At 39.3% G+C, this 19,611-nt stretch overlaps 1 protein-coding gene across 5 annotated transcripts in view; it reads left to right on the top strand.

Moving 5' to 3' along the window:
- The first annotated feature begins 10,418 nt into the window (after positions 1 to 10,418).
- Naaladl2 (N-acetylated alpha-linked acidic dipeptidase like 2) overlaps positions 10,419 to 19,611 on the top strand; it is a 1,340,311-nt gene continuing 1,331,118 nt past the window's right edge. For 4 of the 5 annotated variants that reach the window (XM_052732134.1, XM_052732135.1, XM_052732131.1 and 1 more), the window contains exon 1: positions 10,419 to 10,514. The gene's annotated coding sequence lies outside the window, so the exon portion shown is untranslated. The remainder of the gene's footprint in view (positions 10,515 to 19,611) is intronic. The other variant, XM_052732133.1, reaches the window with a different exon arrangement.

Raw genomic sequence — 19,611 nt, 5'->3', positions numbered from 1 at the left:
ATAAGTAGATGAGTTTACTCTCCTGTTGTTGTTTTCAGACATGTCATACAAACTAAAATCAATAACAAAAGTAGACTATCAGTAGCTACATAATATGTCATCTAAAAAGAAAAGAATATATATTAAAATTATTTTATTGGTATGAGTGTTTTGGTTATGTGTGTGTTTCTGTACCATGTGTGTGCCTTGTGTCCACGGGGGTCAGAAGAAGGCATCAGATCTCCCAGACTTGGATTTACAGAGCTGCCATATGGGTGCTGGAAACTGAACTCAGGCCCTACGAGAGACCAGCCGAAGCTGTTAACTACCGAGTCATCTCTCCAGCAGCAGAGAATACATTCTTCTTGGCAGCCTATGGAACCTTCTCTAAAAGAGACCCATATTCCATATCACAACACAAATATTAACAAACACAAGATAATGAAAATAATTGTTTGCATCTTATCAGAATATCATGGACTAAAACTAGAAATCAATACAAAGAGAAACCACAGAAGCTTTACAAATACTTAAAATAAAAACATTCTTAAATGACCCATGAATAAATAAATGAATAAATCAGATAGGAAATTTTAAAAAAGAAAACTACAACTGTGATGGTCTGAATCAGAAATTCTCTTGTAGCACATAATTGAACACTTGGTCCCCAGTTGGTGGCACTGTTTGAAGCTGCTTATGGAACCTTTAGGAGGTATAACTTTGAGGAAGGAAGTGAGTCACTGGGGGCAGGCTTTCAGGGTCTACAGCCCCTTCCCACTTCCATCTCACTCTCTCTGCCTCCTGTGTGTACATGAGAACCTGGTTAGCTAGCTGCCTTTGACGGCCACCTGCTACTATTCCTCTCCTTTCATAAACCTTCTCTCTGGAATCATAAGACAAAATAGGCTCTTCTGTCTATAAGTTGCTTTTATTCATGGTATTTTATCACAGTGAAAGAAAAATAAATACAACTTACCAGAAATACTGTTGAGATACAGTTAAGCTAGTTTTATGAAGAATATTTGTATCTATTATTCATATGTAAAACGTAACAGAAATATCAGATAAATAAGATAATGTTAAAACTTGTTTGTCAAAACAACAAAAAAAGAATAAGCCAAACACAAAACAGTAGATGATAAAAATAATTCAGCTGTTAAAATGAATGGAATAGAGACTAAAATAACAGTAAGTAGCCCAGAGTTAATCCATTGAAAACAGTGACATAGAGACATTCATAGACAATGCACCTGAAAGAGAAGACCTAATTCTAAAAATATTAATGTAAAAATGAACATAATCATAGATTCTAATTAAAACCAGTAGATCATTAGGAAATATTTTGAGAATCCATATTTAAAAAACTGAAAAATTAAGAATAGTTGGGTAAATTTCTGGACACATATGGCCTACCGTCAGTTAAGAGGATAGAAAAATATAAGCATGTCCATAGCAAAAAGAAAAAAAAAAGAGATGGAAGCATGAATGAAGAGCCTCCTGACAGATACAAGCTCAGGATGGAACTGCTGGCCTCTACTAAACCTTTAAAATCAGCTAACCCAGTACTCCCCAAAGTGTTTTGTAAAATAGAAGGGATACCACAAAATAATTGTACAAAGTCACCATCAACCTACAGAAAATTGGATAAGAACATAACATAAAAGTACACAGTGATTTCTTTGATGAATAACAACATAAAAATTCTCGATAAAATTCTTACAAATTGAATTCAAGAATAAATACACTGTATTCAAGATAATACACCATGAAAAATTTGGTTTTACTCCATAGATACAAAGATTATTCAAAATGCACAAATTAATAAATATAATGTAGTACAGAGCCTTAAGACAAAAATCCACATGATCCTCTTGATATAAGTAGAAGATGCTTTTCATAAAGTTCAACATCCCTTTAAAATGGAAGTTTCAAAGAAACAAAGAATAAAAACAACATACCTCAACAAACAAACTTTAGCCACTACTACATTATTAATAACTGAAGAAACAATTAAGTCATTTCCTCAAAGGTCAGTAACTGACAAATTATTTCCACTATTTGGTCTTATTCAATGTAATCCTAAAAGTTTAAACTAGAGCAATAAGACAGGAGAAATATATAAAAGCTATATGAATAGGAAAGAAACAAACCATATCATCACTATTTGCACTTGTGATTCTACATGAAAGCACACTAACACCACCATAAAACTGATCAACACAGCATTGTAGCAGGACACAAAATCCACACACAAAAATAAGTAATATTTTTATATACCAACAGTGAATAACCGAGTACAAATTAGGAAATAAGTCCCATTTTCAAACAAACAAACAAAAAAGGTAGTAATAAACCTAAGGAAGGAAGTTAAGGGATGATGAAAAATGTAAAACACTGAGGAAATCAAAGAAGACACTAGAAAATGGAAAGATCTCCTCTGAGCTTGAATATGCAGAATTAGTGTTGTGAAAATGACTACATTTCTGGAAGGTGTGTACAGAGTTAATGAAATATTCATTGACAGTTGTCATTACAGTTAGAAAAAAAATCATAAACCTCATGTGGAAGAAAAGTGTTGTTGGTTGTTTTGCTCTTTTGAGGGGCCCAACACCCAGCTCCCAAATAAATCACACAGAGGCTTATTCTTGCTTATGAATGTCAGACCTTAGTTGGGTTGTTTCTTGTCAGCTTTTCTTAAATTATCCCGTCTACCTTGTGCCTTTGGAGTTTTTCCTTTTCTTACTTCTGTAAATCTTATCTCCACACTTACTCCATGGCTGGCTGTGTGACTGGCCCCTAGCATCCTCTCTCATTCCTTCTTTTTTTTCCCCTCCCAGATGTCTCCTTTTATATATTCTCTCTGCCTGCCAGCTCCACCTATCCTTTTTCCTGCTTTGCTATTGGCCATTCAGTTCTTTATTAGACTATCAGGTGTTTTAGACAGGCAAAGTAACACAGCTTCACAGAGTTAAATAAAGCAAGTTAAGCAAAGAAATGCATCTTAAAATAATATTCGACATTTCCCCCTTTTTGTCTAGATAAAAAGAAAGGTTTTAACTTTTACTATAACTACATACAACAAAACAGTTATCAACTAAGAATTAATTTACAATATTCAGTCCATTTGCATTTAGCAAATTCAGAGAAAGCACTTCACCATCCATCCATCTTAGTGACTCCAAAGTTTTATACATAATTTACTTTTTTTTTTTTTTTTTTTTTTTTTTTTTTTTTTGGTTTTTTGAGACAGGGTTTCTCTGTAGTTTTGTGCCTTTCCTGGAACTCACTTTGTAGACCAGGCTGGCCTCGAACTCACAGAGATCCTCCTGCCTCTGCCTCCCGAGTGCTGGGATTAAAGGCATGCACCACCACCGCCCGGCTCATAATTTACTTTCTATCATAACTAAGGAAAACTACAAATATAACTATCTAGCCTTCAACGCCATCAAAGATCCCAGAAAGATAATATTATTTGAGTAAACAAAAAGTGCATTGCAAACAACTTCAAAAACCCTAGCAATGACAGAGACATCTGACTGTCTGGATAGTTACCCAAAGTTTCTCTGAAATGTTGGGGAATACATCTTCAGCCTATCAGCCCATAGGATCTGGCAGACATTTCAATGAAGCAGGAGATTACCTATGTTGGTAAAGTTTGCCAGTCACTTTTCTCTGTGTCCTGCAGAATGTCTGGTAGTGTCTTTTGTGAAGCAGGAACCTTGAAGGACCATCCCACCTTGTTTTGGCAAAGTTCAGCAGTCACTTTCCTGTGGGTCCTACATGTCTAGTCTGCATAGCACATTGACAGTAGTCAAAGACAAGAGAAAATTTCTTTGCCCAGTGGCTAACCTTGTCATAATGAAAGCAAACTCCATAAGGAGTTTCTTCAGTTTCCATCATCTCTGAAGTAAATTGGTGCTGCCAGGAGCAGATATGTCTTATTGTCATTAAAAACCCTAAGTTAACAAAACGTTTTAAATGCTATATTCTATAGGTCTTTGACAGGTTTGAAGACCATCTGTCTATCTAAAATATATCTCTATATGATCTGGAAAACATACCTAACATACTTATAATTTTGATTGTTATAAATGACTAACCACTAACCTTATAGTTCCTGATTATCCCATATAATTTACAATAACAGCTTTCAAAAACTAGAACGTCTCTCTACATTTCCAAATGAACTGCATAGGCACAATACCTCAAACAAAAATAGAAACATACATAAAATATGTTTTTAAAAAAATGACCTTAAATTTTTATCAATATAGAAAAATCCTTTAAACAAGAGTAGAAATATATGCAGTGTGACAAAATTTGCTTTAAATTTGTATCAATATACCAAAATCCATGCCAATGCAAAATATCTGAGATTAATAGTTGTCTTTTTATCCTATATTCCTACATTCCTCTAACCCCACCAAATAACCAAAGACCACCCACATCCCCCAAATCTTGGGAATGTGGGCATAATTTCTCCAAACTGCTTTCTGCTGTCTGTGGATAAAGTATCTTTAGGGTCCCAGAGAGAAAATTTGAGATAATGGCCAAGTCCTGGGAAGACTAACTATAACCTTTGTTGATAGATATCACTTGTCAAGATTCAGGAGGTCTTCCTTGATCAGACCTGATCAACATCATTTCTGAAGGAATCCACAACTTCTTGTGTCCTGTGGAAACAAAACTCCAAAGCATTTTAGATTTCCATTTGAAAAATACATTTTTTTACTTCTTTTTTATAGATAACCCTAAAGTATCTAGGCTGCTTCAATTTTGCAGTCCTGTTCACAACCCCATGTCTCTTAGCAGCTGTTGTTTGCTGCTTAACATTCAAAATGAACACAATAATATTCAGGAGCCAGACTCTCTGTGTATTTCCCATTTTACATGGCTTTTTTTCTTTTATATTACTTTTACTCTCTTGAAAGGCTTTACTTTATTATTTCTAAACTATTTCTTTCTATGACTGTCCATACCCATATTCTTTCCATCTTAAGCCTATGCACATTGTAAAACACACTGGAACCTGTTTAGGGTTTTTTCCATCTGGAACTCTTTTGCTGCATATCTTTTACCAGTTTTTGACAGTGTCACCAAACTTTAAACTGTTAACCTACATCTATACCCTCTGCAAGCAGCTCTCAGCTGGCTCTACCCACTTCTCGGGTTCTGAAAGCCAGGCCTAAAGCTCACTGCCCAGTGGGCAGTTTGTGACCAAGAACTGCATTCAATCTTCCTAGAATTCTAGAATGCTAGGGCTTGCACTGCAGCAGGCATTTTTTACTTAGTTTTTTTTTTTTGTTTCTATTTAATGTGAAAAAAGCTGTTTATGCGCTCTGCTGTATGGCAGGGTTTCTGAAAGGAGCCATATCCTCTTTTTTTTTAAAGCTTTCTCAGGCACTATAGAAATTCGAGCGCCACATTGGTATGCCAAAATATTGTTGTTTGTTTCTGCTCTTTTGGGGGACTTGCCACCCAGCTCCCAAATAAATCACACATGGAGGCTTATTCTTAATTATAAATGTCTAGTCTTAGCTTGTTGCTAGCTAGCTTTATTTAACTTATCCCATCTAGCTTTTACCTTTGGGCTTTTACCTTTCTCTATTTTTGTATATCTTTCATTTTTTCTTCCTTCGTAGCTTGCTGTGTAGCTGGATGACTGGTCCTGATGTTCTCCTCCTTCTCTGGCTACTCCATCTCTCATCCCTCGATCCTCCTTCCTTCCCTGGCTCCTTCTTTCTTTTTCTCCTAGATTTCTCCTTTTATATACCCTCTCTGCCTTCCAGCCTCACCTATCCTTTGTCCTGCCTTGCTATTGGCCATTTAGTTCTTTATTAGAGCATCAGATATTTTAGACAGGCAAAGTAATGCAGCTTCATAGAGCTAAAGAGATGCAACATAAAGAAAAGTAACACACTTTAAAATAATATTCTACAACACACAAGGCCCCTGGTTAATCAACTCAATTTTAAGCAAGAAATACAATTCTGGAGGCATTGGGATACCTGATCTGAAACTATCAGTGTCTTTAGCCACTAGGGAAATTGTTTTGTGATTTCACATCACCACAATCAAAATTGCTATCAAGAAAGGCAATAGTAAACAGCAGTGAGCATGTTGGGAAAGAGGAAATTTTATTCGCTGCTGATGGGAAAGTCACTGGTCTACCACTGTGGAAGTCAGTATGGCTGCTCCTCAAAAATCTAAAAACAGAACTTCTGTATGATACAGAAAGTCACAATTCAAACTACCAATTTTGCAGTACCAGAAGTCTGTTCCATAAGTTAACTTATTTCTGCAACTATTTACAAAAATGTCAGGTCCCATAAGTTTAGGGCTCAATCCCATGTGATTTCCTCTGACTTCAAAGGGCATGATGATGACCCATACTGCTAACCACTCTAGTATGAGCTGAGGAATCTCACCATGCCTTCTTTCATTAGTTCAATTCAACTTAAGAAAAGCTCATAGGATCTTCAAGATATATTTGCATACTGACATTCATAACAACATTGTGCACAAAAGCTTAAACGCACAAGTGTCCATCAAAGGACAAATAGATAAGCAAAATATGATTATGTACCTTCAATAGGAAGTTATGCAGCTTTAAAATGAAAGGAATTCTAGCAAAGTTATAACACAGATAAACTTCGAGCTCATTATACTGAATATGATAAAATTGCTAGCAAAAGATGACTCATCTGTGAAATAGAGTAAAATCTGTAGAAACAGAAGACAGAATGTTGATTATCCCTGGGACTGGGAAAGGGAAAGAGAATTGTTTAAGGGATATGGAGTTTCAGCGTTGTGTGATGTATGCAGTTGTGGAGATAGAGAAGAATGACTTCTTCGAGTCTTCAAGACAGTACTCCTGGGGTAGGAGAGATGGCTCAGTGGTTAAGAGCACTAGTTGTACTTCCAGAGAACCCAGGTTCAATTCTCAGAACTCACATGGCAACCATCTGTAATGCCAGCTCCAGGGGATCCGAAGCCTTCATTTGATCCACTCAGGCACCACACACACGTATAGTACACAGAGTTACATGTAGGCAAAACAACCATATATAAACATGAAAATTGATTGCTGTCTCTTGCCAAGTCAGAAATTTCAGACCACAACATTCCCAGTTAGGTCAACATTTGGTTTGGCATTTGAACGTTGATGCAGATCTTACCAACACTCCTGAAATCAGTTTACAAAGGCTTGCATTTGCTGAGGCTGCTTCAATGTTTCCCGTTGCTTTTGCAGTGATTAAGCAAATGGGAACTGTGGTGGTATTGTGTTCCCCAAAATATTGTGTACCCTAGTAAACTTATCTGGGGTCAGAGAACAGAAAAGCCACTAAATACTTAGGATAGGCAATGGTAGCACACGCCTTTAATCTTAGCATTCCAGAAACAGAAATCCATTCGTTCAAGGATACAGCCAAGCATGTTGACTCATGCCTTTAATCCCAGAAAGCGAGCCTTTAATCCCAGGGAGTGACGGCAGAAAGTCGAAAGGTATATAAGGCGTGAGGGCCAGAAACTAGAAGCATTTGGCTGGTTAAGCTTTCAGGCTTCTAGCAGCACAGTTCAGCTGAGGGCCATTCGGATATGAGGACACAGAGGCTTCCAGTCTGAGGAAACAAGATCAGCTGAGAAGTTGGCCAGGTGAGGTTAGCTGTGGCTTATTCTGATTCTCTGATCTTCCAGTGTTCACCCCAATAACTGGCCTCAGGTTTGATCTTATTAATAAGACCATTTAAGATTCATGCTACAGGGAACTTTGTAACAAAATGTTTGTGTGGGAAAGGAATCTTCACTGAATGTTCAATTTAGAAAGAAAACTAAGACCTTTGAAGTTCAAAGAACTAACTTTTTCTGTTGTAATCTAGGACGTGAGGAAGAGCAGATCTCATGAGCATCAGAAGGTTAAGTTCGGTTAAATAGTAAACTTTAAAATCACATTGAACTACAGTTTCATAGGGGCACTCCATCTCTATCAAAGTTAATCACTTTATGTTTTTCTTATTTTAACTTTGTGTGTGAGTGTGGATGCTCTTGTGAGACAGGATGTGGGTTGATGCCTGGGGAAACCGTAGGTGAGGGTCCTTGTCTTCCATTTTGTTTGAGACAGGGATTCTTGTCTCCACTGTGCTCCCCAGGCTACATGGCCTGGGAGATTCGGGTATCTCATGTAAATAGCACTGGGATTATTGATGCATGTTAGTTACAGTGTCCAACTTGATGTGGATCTGGAAATTTGAACTCAGTAGGAGCTTTGTGCATTGAAACCTGGCTCTGCTTTACACCTTTAATGCTGATTAAAAATTGGGTTCAGGGTTTTAAAACAAGCAACTATCGGTCAAAATTCTCTTTTCAGAAAACTTATAATATGCTCTCACACCTACAAATCAAGTTTCAGTATGCGGACGGCTAGTGTCTAACCAGAAAGTGCCTCCGGGATTCAGGTGTTTAATGAGGACACAAAATCATATGGTGAATTTTTCTTTGCTTAAGAAGAGTGGGAATTTCTTCTCTGACCAAGGCTTTTCAGGCAAGGCAAACTTTTATCTGTTTCTGATAAAACCCCTTTGTCCTGAGCTTTACTTTGTGCTGCTTCTTTGTGGAAAGTAAAGGACAGACACTCGGTCTACAGCCAGAGTTCCGAAGTTCCTTCCGGAAAGCTCCTCAGTCTCGTTTTCAAATGAGAGAACTCCTCCCAGAAGGTGTGAAGAGCTTCCTACCTTAAGATTTTACCCCCTCGTTTCACCTGAATAAAAGTTTAATAAGCTTGAAGGGTTTGCAAAAGCCAGAGAAAGTATGGGGTTCTTTAAACAGAAACTACCTCTATGCCTTTTACCCAGCAGGAGACCACTGAGAGAAACAGGAATCTTCTTAGACAGAAGGTCTTTGTCTTTTCCTTACACTTCTTCTTCTATGCTGTTTCTATCGCATAGAAAACACTTCTAGTGTTTGGTTCTTCAAGTAATTAGGACGATTTCCACTCTATCGCATTTCATCCAAGCGTCCAGTCTTATTGTTCCTTGTCTGAAAACAAAACCTTTTCTGACTTTGTATTTGGCGACTGATTCTCATTCTCATTAAAACTTCAGAAAAATCCTTCCGTTCAGAAAGTTCCACCCTGCTAAGTAGAGAGGCCCAGCTAAAATTCTTTCCATTCCTTCATATTAATTAAAACCATCTTTCCCTTCAGCAGTTCCAATGCAAAAGTGAAAAAGAAAGAAAGAAAGAAAGAAAGAAAGAAAGAAAGAAAGAAAGAAAGAAAGAAAGAAAGAAAGAAAGAAAGAAAAGAAAGAAGATAAAATCCAAACGCAGTGAAAACAGAAACAAGGAAGAAGAAAGCCCAAGCCAGTGATTTGTTTTGGACTCTTTCCTGTTAGCTCACGGAGGGCAGACACTTTGCTATTAAGTAACTAGCTCAGCTTTGATTTCCACATTCACTACTTAAATTTGTATGCGGAGTCCTTTCTTCTAAAATTGACAGAAGCACAGAGGGGAACATCACAGCGTTATTAAAACCAACCAGAATGCTCCATCTGTTGTGCCTTTCAAGAATCCAGCCCACTAACTTTGCTGTGGTTGATGACTCAACCCCTCAAGATGCAGCACAAGGAAGGAGAGCCTCATTTTGCAGATCTGCCAGATCTCATTCATTGGAGCAAAGAGCCTTCCCAAGGGGCTCGTTTACAGGCAGTTGTTTATCTGTTTACATATTTAAATAACCTCCCTCAGTGGACAGAGTTTGTCATGAATTTCTAAATAGCAAGTGAATGCATTGCTCTGCTGTGTGCACTCTTCTCTCCGTCTCTCGCAGATTTTCAGGCTTTCCTTTCCCTCCTCAGTTCTTCCCTCCCTCCATAATTTAATTCAGTTCCCTAAGTGAGCATGGATGACCTCGAACTTCAGCTCCTTCTGCCTCTACCTCCCCTCCAGGGCGCGGCCGGTGGGTGGGCGGGGTGCGGCGGCATCCCAGCTTCTGCCACCCCAGGCTTGAGCGCAAGACCCTCGCCTAGGCCATCCCACCACGGTCCAGCTCCGCTTTCTGTATTTAAACAGCACAGCACTGTTTGAGAAACCGAGGCACGGGCTTGAACCTGTGTATTTGGTCTAGAAAACCATGCTCTTTTTAATCTTTCGAAAGTTTCATGGGATCCAAAGCATAACCAGAGGATGGAATCACACAGAGAGCGCCTGGGGGGCGGGGGCCGCCATGGGGCCAAGTGTCCAGTTCGGCGGGGTCCCTGAAAGCCCTCCTCCCCGTGCGAGCCGCTCGCCGCCGTCCACCCTCCCGCGGCCCTCGGTCCGCCTTGCCAGCGCGGCTCCCGTGACTCAGCCGCCGGCCCAGCGCTGGCCCTGGCTGACGCCCGCGCCGAGGGACGGGGAGGCGACGCTCGGCCAGAGACCGCCAGCCGGGGTGGGGGTCGCCGCTCGCCCGCTCGCCCGCCCGCCCGCGCGCGCGCGCGCTTTACGGCTGCCGAAAACCGGCCCCGCCGGCCGCCGTACCGCAGACCCGCGGCGCCGCTCAGGTAATGCGAGTCCCCGTCCTCGGCCCGCGGGAGCCCGCGGGGCGCCGGGGCCAGGCCGGGCGCGCGCCGCTCGTCGGCGGCCTCCGCGGCCCCGGGCGTCGCTGCCAACGCGGCGTGCCGAGCCGGGCCGTCGCCTCGGGCGCCCCTGCAGCGGTGGCCTCGGCAGCAGCCGGGGGGGTCGGGGGGGGGGCGGCCGTCCCCGCGCCCTCCGCGCCCCCCGCGCCCCCCGCGCCCCCCGCGCTCCCCGCGCCCCCCGCGCCCCCCGCGCCCCCCGCCCGACTTAAGCATCCCCAGCACTCGGTCTCGGTGTGCGCTGGCAGCGCCCAGCCCTGAACTAAGTTACTCGGTGGAGTTCAGTCCCGCCGAACTGGGACGGAATTCAGGTGACGTTCTTCTCCGGGAGCCCGGCACTGGCGGCGGCGTTTACTCCTTTCAGTCAGCCACCCGCTCCACCGCGGAAGGTGCAAACTTCAGTCCCTGCCCTCCGGGTGCCCTTTGTTCAGGATCTCAGAGCCAGGACAAAGGAGATTGAAGGAAAGGTTGGATTTTAAGCTAGTAGTTAAGAAGGGCTCTCTTCACTTCTTTGTAGCACCAGAAATTCTTCGTGAAAAGAGGGTTTCTAAGGGATTTCTCTCTTTTAAAATCTGCAGTTATCTCTGATCTCAGAATTTCTAGAAATACAATTGTTTCGTCATGAGAATGATCTAATGCATTTTGATACCACAGAAAGAGTATTCCAGATTTTTTATTAGAATTCCAGCAAGAGTGAATTATATAATTTATCAGTTACGTAAAGCTTACTAGGTCACATGGAGAGCTTGATTCTTGCCTACACACATAGTTAACACATATCCGTTGCTTACTACCTACCAAACACTGTCCGTGGCATTAGAATAAAGTAGAAACCCTTAGTTTCTTGGTTGCACTTTCTAGTGGGAAATATATACATTAGAAAAATAAAAGGGTGTACCTGTAAGGTGGAAAATATAAGGTTTGTGTGTTTAGCAACTTAAAATTGTCTTATACAAGAGTCTTCAAGAGAAAGCAACATATTTCAACGAACTTGACCAGCTGAGGAGCAAGCCGTAGGCTCTCTGGTCCAGAGCTTTCTAGGCATAGAGAAGCAAGTCCATGGAGGCCTGTTTCTGTGTTCAAGGAGAAGGAAAGAAGTCCGTATGGCTGCAGTAGCATTGAGGAGGAGGGAGTAGTGTATACAGTTTTAACCTTTTCCATAGGGGCTGCTTAGTGTGTATACTGAACTATCGTAATACCTCTTAAAATAAAATGAAAGGCCTTTGGAGAATTCTGACAATATAAGTGAGCTGATGATCCAACACGTCTGTTTAAAAGCGTCCCTGTGGTTCCTGTGTTGGGGCAGACTGAAGGAAAGTGGGGGTTTAAAGCAGGAACACGAATTAGCTCTTAAGACAACTTCCACTAGGCTGGGAGACTGCAGGAGGTTGGTGTGCCAACTAGATTAAGAATCTGGACTGGGCCATGAATGTATTTTGGCTGCCCATGTTTTGTCAAGCCAGCAGTTAGTTGGAATCCATATGATACAGAATTTCAAAGGTGGGCAAAACAGTGTTACATTGTTATGCTAAAAGGAAGGACGACTGGATTGAAACATTGCTTATGCAGCAGAGAGGACTACAATGCCAGTACTCACAAAGGAGTGGGGGACTCCTGATGGCGTGCCAAAGCATCGATCATGTGCAGGTCTCATGCTGTGTGTCCTATCTGGAAGTCAACTTTTCATAACGAGTTTTCCTAGCCTCCAAGCTTTCACAGATTTTTGCTTTCTCTTACTTGGTGTTCCCGGGCCTTGGAGTGTGTGATAGAGATATTCTGTTACTTATTCTCATTAACTACCACCCCCACCCTGCAGAAAACAAAACACACAAAAAACCCACCAGCACCAAAGACTCTGTCTAATGCAGGCAACACACTTTTCTGGGGCTAAGAACATAAACATTAGAAGGCAGTAAATATATCTATTTACAAAACAACAGTAGTAGATTACCTCTAAATTAGGGTTCAGTACCCTCCCAATTGGGGCTCACCAAGTGTGTATAATTCTTAACAGGGAGTGGACTCCAATCAGAAAATGACTTGTTATCTTTCAAACAGTTCTCATGAGCATTATCTAGTAGCAAGGAAGCTTCAAGCTCAGTTCCATGTTCATTTCTCTGTGTGCTCTAACCAAAGTCTGTGGTGTCTTCAGCAACAGGTCTTACCTGTTGTTCTGGCAAGCAGCCAAGAGCAGTGGAAACTGTATTCATTGGGGGGCTTCTGAGAAGCCCTTTGGCAAACAACTCACAGAGAATTATTTTATTTAAAATCCTATGACCTCTGGGCACAGCATTATCCACCATTCAGGGTATCTCTGTTAAAACTCATTTTTAAAATGATATATTTCAGTTAGTTTATAAGGGGTAGGCCCCTATATGGCTTTCTCATGCATCCTTAGTTTTGGTTCGTCTTTCTGTCACTGCCAGCTTCCTCTCTGCCCCCCACCATCTCTGTTTAAACCTTTTTATCTCTAGTGTTTCCTTCCTACCCAGATGTCTATATCACATGTGACTTTCTTCTCCCTCCTCATCAAGATCTCATCAGTCATGACTCCTTTCTTGCTTCCAGACCTGTGCAGATATTCCAGTCAAGCACAGAAACATAAAATTCAAAGCTAGGAAGGATACATGAGAGAGACTATGACATTTGTCTTTCTGAGATGCCTTACTCATTCAATATATTTTCTCTTTAGTGATGAATAGAGCTATATTTTCAATAGGTACCACATTTTCAATATTTGTTAGTTTATGGACAACTAGGTTGATTTCATTCCCTAGCTACAGTGAATAGACCAGCATTTAACATGGATATTAATCTGTAAGAGGACATAGAGTCCTGGCATATGGGCCAGGACTGTATAGCTGGGTCATATGGTAGTTTTGTATTTTGTTCTTTGAGAACCTTGTAGACTGATTCCCATACTGCTGTAGCAGTTTACATTCTCACCAACATTGTTTTTTTTTTTTTTTTTCCTGATAATAGCTATTTTGATGGGAGTGAGATGGAAAGTTGTTTTAATTTGTGATTCTCTGATAGCTAACAATGTTGAACATATTTAAAAGTGTTTTTTGATTATTATATTTCTTCTTGTAAAAATTCTGATCAATTTCATAGCCCACACCCCCATCTTATTGAGTTATCAGAAAAATGGGGCCTTGGTCCATGCTAGGCCTGTGCTCTGTTTCGTTAGTACATACCCAGCTCTGATACTCTTGGCTTTTGATGTACAAAGTTTGATGAAATGAAGAGAATTGTTGAATCTGGTAGTATATTTAATTATGGAGAGGTGGCATTAAATTTAGGGAAATAAGTTAGCAGAATTATTTTCAACCTGAGTTTTAAACATAATAAAAATTGACTGGATGCATGAATAGGCTGTAGAGACAAAACATTGAGAACTGTCTCTTGGACAGTGTATCAGGAGTGAGAGAATGGCTGCAGCTGGAAAAGCACCCGTGTAAGAATATCATCTTTTGTTCATATGGACTATCTGTTGAATTGATTCAACAGGGTATGGTATAAAGTCTTAGGCAGCAGATGTAATAACCACTATGTAAATGACATTATCTCTGCTTTCACATTACTCTTCCTAGTAGAAAAAGAAAGGTATATTCAAACATGCCAATGAAATTAAAAATACCTTAGGACAATGTATCTATTTACTGAGTAGTGTGAAGATATTAAAAATTAACATGGAAATTATCAGTTTGTGTCAAGAACCCCAGAGCACCCATCAGCCTTCGGAATCCATTGTGTGTTGTGGGGAGGGCAGGGAAGAGATTTCAGTGTTGGTGGACCCTTGTGGGAACATATTGTAGACCTTCTCTCATGTAGAGATGTGGGTAGAAGTGTGAGCTGCTTCTGTCCCTGGCTGTGGTGAGCTAGTAGCATTGCTCTTCTCCTATCAGCCCTGTTTTCCTGGAGAGTATGGAGGTCATTCTGTGTCAAGGGGCTGCAACTGTGTCCCCTAGACCAAATCTAGCCTGTCACTTGTTTCTTTAAAAGAATGTGTATCAGGACCCAATGATATTCATTTGTTTCTCTTCTGTGCTTGTATGTTATTCAGATAGCTTCCATGTCAGTATACCAGCTGACTAAGTTGGTAACAATAGCTACAATAATGTTTTGATATTTACTAAGAGCCAGTGTTTTTCTTTCACTTTATATGCAATAATTTATTTAATCTCCATCAAAATATTATCAGATAGTTTTCTGTTGAAAAAAAATTAAGGTATGAAGTGAGTTAAGAAGGTTCCAGGGAACATCTTACAGGGCCTTAACCCTTGTCAAAGAACTACAGACAACTAAGGCATGCTAAGAGTGAGGAAATGGTCTTCCCAGTACCTAGTGGTCAGTTATGATATCATATACATGTAAGCAACAGATAGATTGAGCTGGCTTTATATATATGCATATATATATAACATTACATGTATCATGTGTATAAATTACATATATATGAGACTATATACATTTATATGATATATTATGTATTTAACAACAAAAAATTAGCATTAATTTGAGAGAGAGAGAGAAGGAGGATGTTTGGGAAGGGTTGGAGGGAGGCAAGGGAAGGTGGAAAATGATGTAATTATAATGTCTTAATTTCAAAACAGGAAAGAACTTGCTCAAAATTTTACAGGAAGTAATAGAACCAGGTAGTCTTTTTTGAGTGTCTGTATCCTCAATTTTAATACATCATTATCATTGAGTACATAGAAAAATACATGTCATGAAGAGAACTTTAATCAGAAAGAACTATAATGCAGATGTATTTGTGTTCAAATAAAGTTGTATATTGTGAAGTTAAGATACTGATTAAGTCTAAATGAACATTATAGTTGAATAGTCAATGAAACCCAAATATGCCTTGATAGAAAATTCTGCCACAGCTTCCCTTTTTTTTATGCATCTCTAGATGTTTTGAAAGCAGTATCTGTGTAAAGTAATTAAATAAGAAATGAGATTACAAGGGGGCTTGTCATAATTTCTACTGACAGTGTTGGTCATTTTTCAGGAGTCCATATACTAAGTATCTGGTGCAACTAATACAAAAGATTAGGAGCTAAGGACCACAGCCAGAGCAGTCTCAGTTTTGTACACAATGAATACTGTAATGAGTACTATATCTTTGCTCTATGGTATTTAGGTTTTTTAGATTTCTTTTTTCTTTTCTTTTTTTTTTTTTTTTTTTGTCTTCTGAAAGGCAAGAAGATAACTAAAGAGAATATCTAGGGCTCCCTACAGCTCAAAAATGTTATAGTTGTGTAATTTTTTTACACTATATATTCAAAGGAGTAGATGAAAGAACTATATGGGAGAATTAAGTTTGTCAAAGTTAAGAGCCACTTTCCCGCTGTGCACGCAAATACAGATGAGAATACACAGAGGCATTCACTTGATATTCCTATAGCATCAGTGTGACTTACTTTTTATTTCTGATTTATTAGACTCTGTCATTATATTTAATTTGTAGTTAATTAAATACCTGCCATGATTTTTTTTGTCTTTGTATGAGGAGTAGATAATTGTTCTCCTCTGAGTTTGTAAGGGAAGTAATCTTGATAAATTCCTTGACCCCGGTGATCTAGCAGCTTGTCTCATGTTTTCTTTAGCAAAATTTGTTTCATTGCTCAATTTGTCTGCTAGTTAAAAGCAAATGTATAGGTGAAATCAGTGTGTCTGTTTCCCACTGTTGCATGGGCTATTGATGTCAGACAAAATTGTAATTTAATTGTTTTGACATTTTGATCTGAACAGTGCAGATATGAAAGGTGATTCATCTTGCATAGAAGCCTGCTATTTTCAGCTCAGCATGATTTTCCCCTAGCAACTTGCTTATAAATGTTGTATCACTTTTAAAAAGTTGGATTTTAATCATAATGGATTTTTTCTCAGGTTTAATTACAAGGATTTGATAACAATATAGGTGTTCTACATTTTAAATTTTTAGTCTGAAAAAAATTTTAGAGATGCTGTGAATCTTTGAAGAATAGATAATAAAATTCTTTATTTGGTTATGGAGGGACCCCATGCCCACCTCTTCACTCCCAGTGTTGGGATCCTGTCTGGCTTGAACCTTTGCAGGCCCTGTGCATGCTAGCACACTCCGTGAGCTCATATGTGCATCAGTCCTGTTGTGTCTGGAAGACCCTGTTCCCTTGGAGTTATCTACAACCTCTGGCTCTTACAATCTTTCTGCCCCTTTTCAACAGAGATTATCCCTAACTTTGAGGGGAGAGGCTTGATGAAGGCATCCCATTTCAGAAGGAGTGCTCCAACACCTCTCACTCTGCATATTGTCCGTTTTGGGTCTCTGTGATAATTCCCTTCTGTTGCAAATTAAAGATAATGACATTATTGAGATTCAAGTAACTCATCATTATCAATTCTTCTCTGACTTAATTTCTGACTGGTGTATGCAGTAAAAATCAGCTGCTCTTTTATTTTTTTCAATGTCAAATGCAAAATTTAATTGTGTAATTTTTTTTGTATCATTATCAAGGATTCAATTTCAACCCAAACACAAAACTACATAATAGAAGCTTGATGTGTTTGTATTATAATATAGACACTTTTTACATGCTTCTGATTTGAACTCATCTAAGCATTTTTGTGACAAAAGTCCCTCACATTGTATTTGGAACAAAAGAGCTACAAAACATGTAAATTAGTGTTTGATTAAAAATGGCCTGTCCATTATACTTTTTGACATTCTTCTGTCTCATTAACTTTTTTTTTGTATTACATACATAGGTTTTGGAAGCAGGTTTCCTCATTGTATTAGATCTTTTCCTTTAATATTATTGACAAAAGCTAAGTAAGCCCCTCTTTCCTATCCACCCTCCTTCCTGCCCGCCCTCCTGAACTTGGTTTGTTTTTAACTTTATGCATCTATAAAGTTCAAAATTCTTACCTAGGATCTTCAGAGAGAGAGAGAGAGAGAGAGAGAGAGAGAGAGAGAGAGAGAGAGAGAGAGAGAGAGAGAGAGAGAGAGAGAGAACAAAGCCCAAAACAAACAAAAATGACGCAGGGAAGCTTGTTCCTAGAGGACAGAGTGGTATGAGGAAAACCACCCAGGATGAGACACACTGAGACCAGTGATTTTAAAATGCAGGAAAATGAAGTTCTTTGTGTTGCTTTCCCCAGTTATTTGCAAGGCTTGCCTATGAAGAACAGCTGTGATGTGGAGAAGTGCTGATTAGGAATTCTAGTCACCTTCATAGGACTCATTCCATCATTTTATATATTATTGATTTCACTGAATACTTCACCCTTAAAATGAGAAATACGGATGCTGCTGAGTTTAGGGTCTTCAGTGAAGGGTACTGTTGTAAACTTCAAAGATAGCATCTTTACTTGGATGCCATCTTTGAAATGGTGTTAGCTGAAGCTTTACAAAGTGGGATTGGAGCTTCCAGTGACAGAAGTCTTGCTGTTTCTCATGTTTAAAACTACCTGCACGCTGCAATTTGTACCTCTGTAGTTATGAAGTGATGTGAGAAAAATTAAAGGATTTGCAGAGTTACCTTAACATGTTAATAAGACACTGACAGCAGTACTAAGATTAAAAGTGGAGCCAGCTTTCTAGCTTCTCTGACTTTATAGGAGCATAAACCTGTTTTGTTAACACACACACGCGTCAAATGAAAGTAGAAACAGTTGACTCTCTCTCTGTAAAACTCATAAATAATTTCTAAGACAGAAGAGTCTTGGCATCAGGAATCGTACATGGAGACAAAAGCACACTGCAGAAATAAGTTAGCACTGGTCTTTTCCTGTCACTATCCTCTAATGTGCTTCACTCTTTGGTCAGGAAGCCAAAAAGATCAAGCATCCTTTTAAGTTGGTGCTACTGTTTATTAACAGCAGTGTGGGGAAGAAAGGGCACTCAGCATTTATAGCTACTTGAAGATGTTTTGATAGAAAGATCTAAGCTATATATAGTACATATTTAAGGTCTGTTTGTGTAATTTTCTGATAGAAAGTACACCTATTTTTAAGAAGTTTTATTTAAAATTGATTTCAGAGAACAATTTTTGAAAAGGAAACATTGTATGCTTATAATTTGTTTCATATTAAGACAGTGCAATTGTTGAACATTCAGAAATCTGTAAGTCTATTAAAGGAGAAAAAATAAATCATTTTAATTTTTTAACAATTTGTATTTATTTATGTGTGTGTATATTTCATGTATGTGTCTGGGCACCCATAGGCACGAGTAAAGGACTGTATTTACAGGTGATTGTGAGCAGAGGAACGGGGAAGGCAGAATCTGCATCTCAGCACATGATCCTTTAGGAAAGAACAAACAGGACTGTGTCTAGCTTGCTTTCTCTGCTCAGTATACTTTTGACTTGCTGTGCCAAAAGCCTTGCCTTCTGGAAACAGTACCAGTACTGGAATGGTGAGGGGGAAGAAGGAAAGAATCTTGACAGATACCATCTACGTAACACGTCATTTATAGTCCCACTTAGTGGAAAGACTGTGAGCCACTCTGAATGCTCTTTCTCAAGGAATAGCTGTTAACGGCCTGGAAAACAGGTCAGGTTACAGACACTTACTGCTCTTCCAGACTATCTGGGCTCCGTTCTCAGTACCCACATGGTGGTCACAACATTTGCTACTACAGTTCAGGCAATCTGACACCTCCTTCTGGCCTCCATGGGCATTGCATGTGCGTGGCACACAGATATATACACACAGGCACAATATTCATATATGTAAATAAAAAATTCTAAAAATGAAATAGCTATTAAATTGGAATAAAAGAAAAGCAGTAGGTTGAGGAAATTGTCACATTCTTCTGTGAGAGTGCCACATACAAACTAAATGATATAAAAACAGAATACATTCCAGGAACCATCTCATATTTTTTGAGGTGATATATTTGTTCATATTGTTCTTTATTTTCAGTTTCCTAGGACATACAGTCTTCAGTATGGATGAGATTAAGTCATTTTAAAGTGTTTTAAATTTATAAACATGATACATTTTCTTTAAGGAAGGGCTACTGTCATGGTCC

Source organism: Peromyscus californicus, unplaced genomic scaffold (genome assembly GCF_007827085.1).
Source record: "Peromyscus californicus insignis strain IS unplaced genomic scaffold, ASM782708v3 Scaffold_9__1_contigs__length_137607984, whole genome shotgun sequence".
Classification (NCBI taxonomy): domain Eukaryota; kingdom Metazoa; phylum Chordata; class Mammalia; order Rodentia; family Cricetidae; genus Peromyscus; species Peromyscus californicus.
The sequence above is the reverse complement of the archived record's forward strand: the minus strand, read 5'-3'. Positions and strand labels throughout refer to the sequence as shown.